The 7,242-nt window shown below is 42.7% G+C and overlaps 1 non-coding gene across 1 annotated transcript; it reads left to right on the plus strand.

Annotated features, from left to right (window-relative positions):
* Positions 1-822: 822 nt before the first annotated feature.
* On the plus strand, positions 823-948 carry LOC132538547 (small nucleolar RNA ACA64). The gene has a single exon (XR_009549895.1). It is a non-coding gene; the product is annotated as a small nucleolar RNA ACA64 (small nucleolar RNA).
* The last annotated feature ends 6,294 nt before the right edge of the window (positions 949-7,242 follow it).

Raw genomic sequence — 7,242 nt, forward strand, 5'->3', positions numbered from 1 at the left:
TCAATGCTTGTGAAACGATTCTCCCAACCCCTCACCCCCAACCCCACCCCCACCCCCACAGGTGGGGAGTTGGGAGCTCATACCCACTGATCCAACTTTCTAGTCCTTTTTCCAACTATAACACCATCTCTCCAGATAATAACTTAGGTCACCTGCATGTTAGATGTTAGGCTCAGACAAAAACTAGTAGGGTCATGGGCCCCTTGGAATAGACCTAAAATAAACCTACTAGCTATTACACTGTCTCCCAAGCCCTCTTTCTTTCTTTCTTTTTAAAAAATTTTTGTTTATAAAATGGAAACACTGACAAGACCATAGGATAAGTGGGATACAACTCCCACCACCACAATTCCGTATCCCATCCCCTCTCCTGATAGCTTTCCTATTCTTTAAACCTATGGGAGCATGGACCCAGGGTCTTTATGGGGTGCAGAAGGCAGAAGGTCTGACTTCTGTAATTACTTCCCTGCTGAGTGTGGGCGTTGACAGGTCGACTCATATTCCCAGCTTGTCTCTCTCTTTCCCTAGCCTAATCGGGGTTCCAGGACATATTGGTGAGGTTGTCTGCCCAGGGAAGTTTGGTTGGCATCTGGAATCTGGTGGCTGAAAAAAGAGTTAACATAGAAAGCCAAACAAATTGTTGACTAATTGTGAACCTAAAGGCTGGAATACTCCAGATGAAGATTTGGGGTCTCCATTTTGAAGATAGCTAGTAGGCCTATTTTAGTTATATTCCAAGAGGCCCATGACTATACTAGTTTTTTCATGAGCTTGACATCTTATATGCAGGTGGACCTAAGTTATTGTCTGGGGAGATGATGTCATGACTGGAAAAATGGCTAGAACCTCTACTATGGCCATGGGTGAGATCTAGCGCCTAAAGCCAGCGGGGCCTCAGCTCACCGCCTGCCTTCAGTGCGCTCAGGTGAAACCCAGGCCCCAACACGCCCTGAGCAGCCACTCACCTCCGCCCAGGTCCCTAACCTCCTCCCACTCTCTGCCCGCAGGACCCTGATGCCCCACCTTGCTTCAGTGAGGCTGCCAGTCGAGGGGTCCAGGAGCTGGCACAGTGCAAAGAGACATTGGACTCGAACATGAAGTCTCAAGTTCAGTCCCTGGCAGCACATGTACCAGACTGTCTGGTTCTTTCTCTTCTATAATTCTAGTAAATTAAATAAAGCTGCTGATTGATCAAAAAAAAGAAAAGAAAAGAAAAGAAAAAGGGCTAGAAAGCTGGATCAGAGAAAAACGTAGCTCCCAAATATGGGAAAGGTGTATAAATATTGTTGACTGTAAACCCCATCAATTTGATCTGGAGCCCATATTCAACTTAGGAGCCTATGTAATCTCTGCATTTCTGTAGGTCCGAACTCGCGTTCTGTGGTCATGAGTGGGAACATTCCAAGTTGCACCAATTTCAGGACCCATCTTCCTCAGGTGATAGAGTATGTTATTCAACCCCCTTTTGGAGGATGGAACATTCTCTACCATTATTGATTGAGGGCAAGGTCCTATGGGGGCCTCCAAAGGGGTCCATATGCTGTTGCTGATGGAGATGACCAGTGACAATGTAGAGAGGGATCAATTCGAGGTCTAGGCTCAACGTGTCTGTGTGGGAATCCCAGGACTCTCCGACTAGAGCCCCAGGTGACGGAGTGGCCTGATAGTGACTAAAGAGTCATCATTAAAGTATGCCAGTTTCTTGCCCCTATTCAGCTTTTGTAGTCCTTACTTTGATAAGGTTAGCTTTGGAGTGACTGAGAGAAGTGTAATAGGAAGTAGGTGAGGAGGTTATCTACGTCTAAGTAGAAACAATTTCATTGGTACTTTGTGGTGTCTTTTTAGGTCTTTCTACTTGCTTGCTTCATTTATTGGCTTACTTATTGTGCACTTTTGCTTTCAGGTATATATTTTGCCCTAATTTATGGATACATCTGCCCTATCACATGGACCATAGTCTTTATCTAGGCTTTGAGGCTTTGTTAGGAAATGAACCACCCAAAATGGAATTAAGGAATCGTTTAAAAAAGGAAAGGTCTCACCCATGTAATGATGCTGAAGGGTTGACATTTCACACTTGACGTCTCTGGACACAGTCCGAAGTGAAGCATGCTGAGATGGTACTCATTGCATTGAATAGGTTGGTATCAGCAGATGCAGTATCATTTGGTATGACTTGAGAGAAGCATGCAGGAAAGTGAACCCTACCTACCCTAGAGGTTCCAGGAGTGGGGGAAATATGGGCTTTATAGAGGAAGCAGGAGGTTCCTGCTATCTTAGGGTTTAAGAAGGCAATAGATAGTTATTGTTATAACCAAATTATTTGGCAATTGGGTTAACTTTGAAAATCCCATTGTTAGGATTTGCTATATCATACATGACCTCACCATTATTTATGTCCTTTGATGCTCTTTTTTTCTTTCTAACTGCTAGATAAGCACTGTAGCAAAGTAGTTGAGAGTGTAATGCCAGTTAATCAATTTGTTTATTTATTATTATTTTTTCTCTTCTTTTTTTATTAGTGATTTAATATTGGTTTACAAGATTACAGGATAATGGGAACAATTCCACACTGTTCCTACCACCAGAATTCTGTGTCCCCTGTATCCCCACTCCCTCCGTTGGAAACTGCAATAGTTCTCCCAAGGTCACAGATGTGGGTTGATTATTGTTTCTGTAATGATCTGTCTATCCATCTATCTATATTTTTGCCCACTTTTTCTATGGTCCTGTTTTTCCTTCCTTTTTTTGTACTTTTCTTTTTTTATTTACTAGGGGATTAGTGTTTTATGGTTGACAGTAAATACAATAGTTTATACATGCCTATTTATTATTATTTTTTTTTAGTTAATCAATTTATTAACTCTCATCTCCAACCTTACCCTTTTAGTACCTGCTCTGTAGTAGTGGGCTGAATTATATATGCATTTCTCTTCTACAATGAGCATGATATGGAAGGCACAGGAGAGACATTGCAGAGAGAAGGGAGTTTCTCTTCCCAGTAGTAGTTTGTAACTGTTTGCTTTTATTGTTTCAGCTACATGGTCTATCAGCAGTGTGTGTGTGTGTGTGTGTGTGTGTTTTCCATACAGAGTACTCTGCTCCAGCCATGTGCCAGAGAAAGTAGTCCCTCAACCCCAATGTGGGCCCAGAAACCCACATTATTGCTCCCCTTCCAGGGAAGATATAAAGCTTCCAAGCTTCAGTCATACAGTGGTGACCTGACTGCCCCTGTATGCCTACCCATCAACTTCAACTAGTGTCACCCTGAGATTTATTCTCACAATCATAATGCAAACAATACATAGTTCAGTTGCCTCATTTCTTTGCCCATTTCTCATTTCTCTATCCCAAAACCCCACCTCAGTCTGTTGGTCTGCACTCTAAAGAATTATTTCCTACGTGTCTGAAACAACTAGCTCTTGCCTAGGCAAGCCAGCATATTTCTGCCCTGTGGCTATACTAGTTTTTTTTTTTTTTTTTTTCCCTGAGCTTGAAATCTGATATGCAGGTGGATTTAAGTTATTGTCTGGGGAGATGATGTCATGGCTGGCAAAAGGACCAGAAAGCTGGATCAGGGAAGAGAGTAGCTCCCTAATATGGGAAAGGGGTATAAATATTGTTGACTGTAAGCTCCATCAATATGATGTGATCTGGGGCCCATATTCAGCTTAGGAACCTATATGACTTCTGCATCCCTGTAGATCTGAGCTCACATTTTGTGGTCATGAGTAGAAACATTCCAAGCAGCCCCAATATCAGGACCAATCTTCCTCAGGTGTAGCATAGAGTATATTGTCCATCCTTCCTTCAGAGGATGGAACATTCTCTACCATTGTTGATCCAAGTTGAGGGCAAGGTCCTATGGGGGGCCCACAAAGGGGTCTATTTTGTTGTTCCTGATAACCTTTGTTGTTTTTTAATGTTGTTGTAGTTATTATTATTGTTGTTATTGATGTCATCGTTATTAGATAGGACAGAGAGAAATGGAGAGAGGAGGGGAAGACAGAGAGGGGGAGAGAAAGATAGACACCTGCAGACCTGCTTCGCCATCTGTGAAGTGACTCCCCTGCAGGTGGGGAGCCAGGGCTGGAACCAACCGGGATCCTCATGCTGGTCCTTGCACTTCGCACCACCCTAACCTATCCTTTTAAGGTTGTATGTCCTCTCCCTCCCCTCTCCCTTCCTCATTCCCTCCCTCCTTCCCTCCCTCCCTCCCTCCCTCCAGGGTTATCACTAGGACTTGGTGCCAGCACTATGAATCCACTGCTCCTGGCGGCCATTTTTTCCCCATTTTATTGGATAAGACTAAGAAATTGAGAGACACAGGGGAGACAAAGAGGGAGAGAGAGAGACACTTGCAGATCTTCTTTGCTGCTTGTGAAGCATCCCCCCTGTAGGTGGGGATCCAAGAGCTTGAACTGGATCCTTGAGTGTATTCTTACTCTTTGTACTATGTGCACTCAACCTCTTGTACCACCACCCACGCTCCTGGTTTCTGTCTCTCAACTGGACACAGAGTGATAAAGAATTGGTACCAGGGGTGATATCAGTAACTAGATCATTGAAGTGGAATTTGGGTACTGGTTTGGGCATACCCTTGAGCTTAAACTCGGTGCTGACCTCTTTGCTGAGAGATGGGTTGATAGTAACCTCAAAATCATTTCAGTGACTTCACAGCTACTCTGTTGTTGATTGTGATATAGTGCCACCAAAGCCTTGAGAGTCCTTGTGACTGCTGCAGGAAAAGCTCATCTGAGTATACTTGAGCACTTCTGTGGAGGAAATGACAGGCTTGTTAACTCTCAGCTCATCAAGTCATAGAATAAGAATCATAGAGACTCCATGATAACTGTAAGAAGATTTCATATTTCTTATAGTTCCATGGCTGTTATTGCTGAAAACCAAAACCAAAGTTTAATTGTGTAAGTTGCTGGATGATGATTCTTGAATTAACAGTCTTGTCAAGGGGCTAGGCAGTAGTGCACTTACCTGGTAGAACACACACATTACCAAGCATTAGGACCCTGGTTCAAGGCCCAGACCCCTAACAGCAGGGAGGAAGCTCCATGAGTGCAGGAGCAGTGTTGCAGGTATCTTTCTTTCTCCCTTCTCTTGCCCTCTACTTTTCTCTGTCTCTATCAGAAAAAAAGACAGCTGTGCATGGTGAAGTCCTTGTATAGGAAAAACCAATCTTGTCAAAAAATGCTAGACCAATCAATAATCAGGAAAGCATGGGATGCTGAAATTTGAAATTGAGATATTTCAAACAAATCAAGATATCCAAGTGGAACTGATAATCCTGTACCCTGAGGTCATTCTCATCCCCTTCACCAGTACAAACAGTTTGCCCTCTGCTATCTGAGAATATTGGTTTTCTTTTGCTTGAAAATCTTGTAAGAACATTACCTGGGGCAGATGCTTTTATTTTTTAAACCCCCCCCCCCCAGAACACTACTCAGCTCTGGTTTATGGTGATGTCAGAGATTGAATTTGGGACTCTGGAGCCTCAGGAATGAAAGCCTTCTGTATAACTACTATGCTATCTCCCTGGACCCAGATACCTTTAAAGAGGATGCTCATTTTCTTCAAGATCCACTATACAGTCATCCCTTGCTGCCAGAAGATCTATAAATAGTGTCAAATCTTAGTAGAGGGGCTGGGCTGGAAGCACCAAAAGAATTACAAGACTTTGCTAATCATTTATTTGTGTAGTTACCTGGAAAAGATGTTATAGAAGTTATTCTGCAGCTGGCAGATGAAGAAAAGTAAAATAGAATTCCCTATCACTCTATATTCTTTTTTTAGTTTTTAAAAAAAATTTATTGATTATTTATTCCCTTTTGTTGCCCTTGTTGTTTTATTGTTGTAGTTATTATTGATGTTGTCGTTGTTGGATAGGACAGAAAGAAATGGAGAGAGGAGGGGAAGACAGAGAGGGGGAGAGAAAGATAGACCCCTGCAGACCTACTTCACCACCTGTGAAGTGATGCCCCCACCGGTAGGGAGCCAGGTTCAAACCGGGATCCTTATGCTAGTCCATGTGTTTTGCGCCACGTGCACTTAACCCGCTGCACTACCGCCCAACTCCCCACTCTATATTCTTTTATATGATTGAGCTTACTAAAATTCACAATGTAGTGCATTAGATTGTGTAGCTAGTGGTGGTTCTAACTGCTTATTGGTTGACCTAAACTTGAATGCAATATTCCAGTTTAATGAGGTATAATTTTAATGAAGTTAAGATGCCAGAGCTTTTCTGGCATGATGAGGAGAAAATTCAAAGGGACAGGAAAAGAGCAATGTTGGACTGGATTTTACTATGTGTGACCTATCCCCTATGTGAAAGGCCAAGAAGACACTACCTTTGAATTGAGAAATATATTAGAGAAGAGAGCATCTGGATGCATCTTTGAAAAATGTTGTGGTTGCTCTCTACTGGAAGTCAGATATGACTGTAAGGGATTCTACCTTTGAGACGGATTCCTAACTTTGGTGAGGATAGTGGTACGCCACTGTAGCATGGGCCAAGGGGAAGCACTTAGCCACTGAAGAGAAGGTGGGTGCATTCACTGTAAAGGCATCGGGGATGTTTTAGTAATCAGAAGTTCTTGGTTTATAGTGATCTTTAGTGGTAGTTAACTGATCGTGGTATTTCTAGGAGGAAATGGAAAACTAACCTATTAGAATAGTGCTTGATTGATATAACAGGAGAATCTCTAAATCCAGTATTGAAAAACCTAACCTGAATCATCATCATAGAGCACAGTGACCTCTCAGTTTTGTAAATCAGTCCACAGACCCAGGACCCTTTGAAAGACCAGGTTCCTTTCAAGAAGGACTTTGCACTTCTGCCAAAGTACACATCTTAATCTTGCTCCAGGCATTTCTCAGAGGAATTTGCAGCCAGTTAGTAGAATGACTGTGCACTGGGGAAAAGGGAATAGTCAGACCTATCAGGGATGACTAGACACTGGTTTTAGATTGATGCTAAACGGTGTCTCACCATCCAAAGTAGGGTTTGACAGGTGATAGATGGACTTTCTACTTAAGCCTGACTCACAGTGGTCCCTGTTGACCCTTGATCTCACCCTGTGGTGAATTTCCTGAAAATATAATTGGCAATTGACAGAATCCCACTTTGTCTCTGACCTATGTGGTAGGCAGGGCTAAGTGAAAGGCTCTAGAACTTTCATCTCTTGTCACGATAATTAATCAGAAACAATACTGTTGCTTCACAAG

The sequence above is a fragment of the Erinaceus europaeus genome, chromosome 4 (genome assembly GCF_950295315.1).
Source record: "Erinaceus europaeus chromosome 4, mEriEur2.1, whole genome shotgun sequence".
NCBI lineage: Eukaryota > Metazoa > Chordata > Mammalia > Eulipotyphla > Erinaceidae > Erinaceus > Erinaceus europaeus.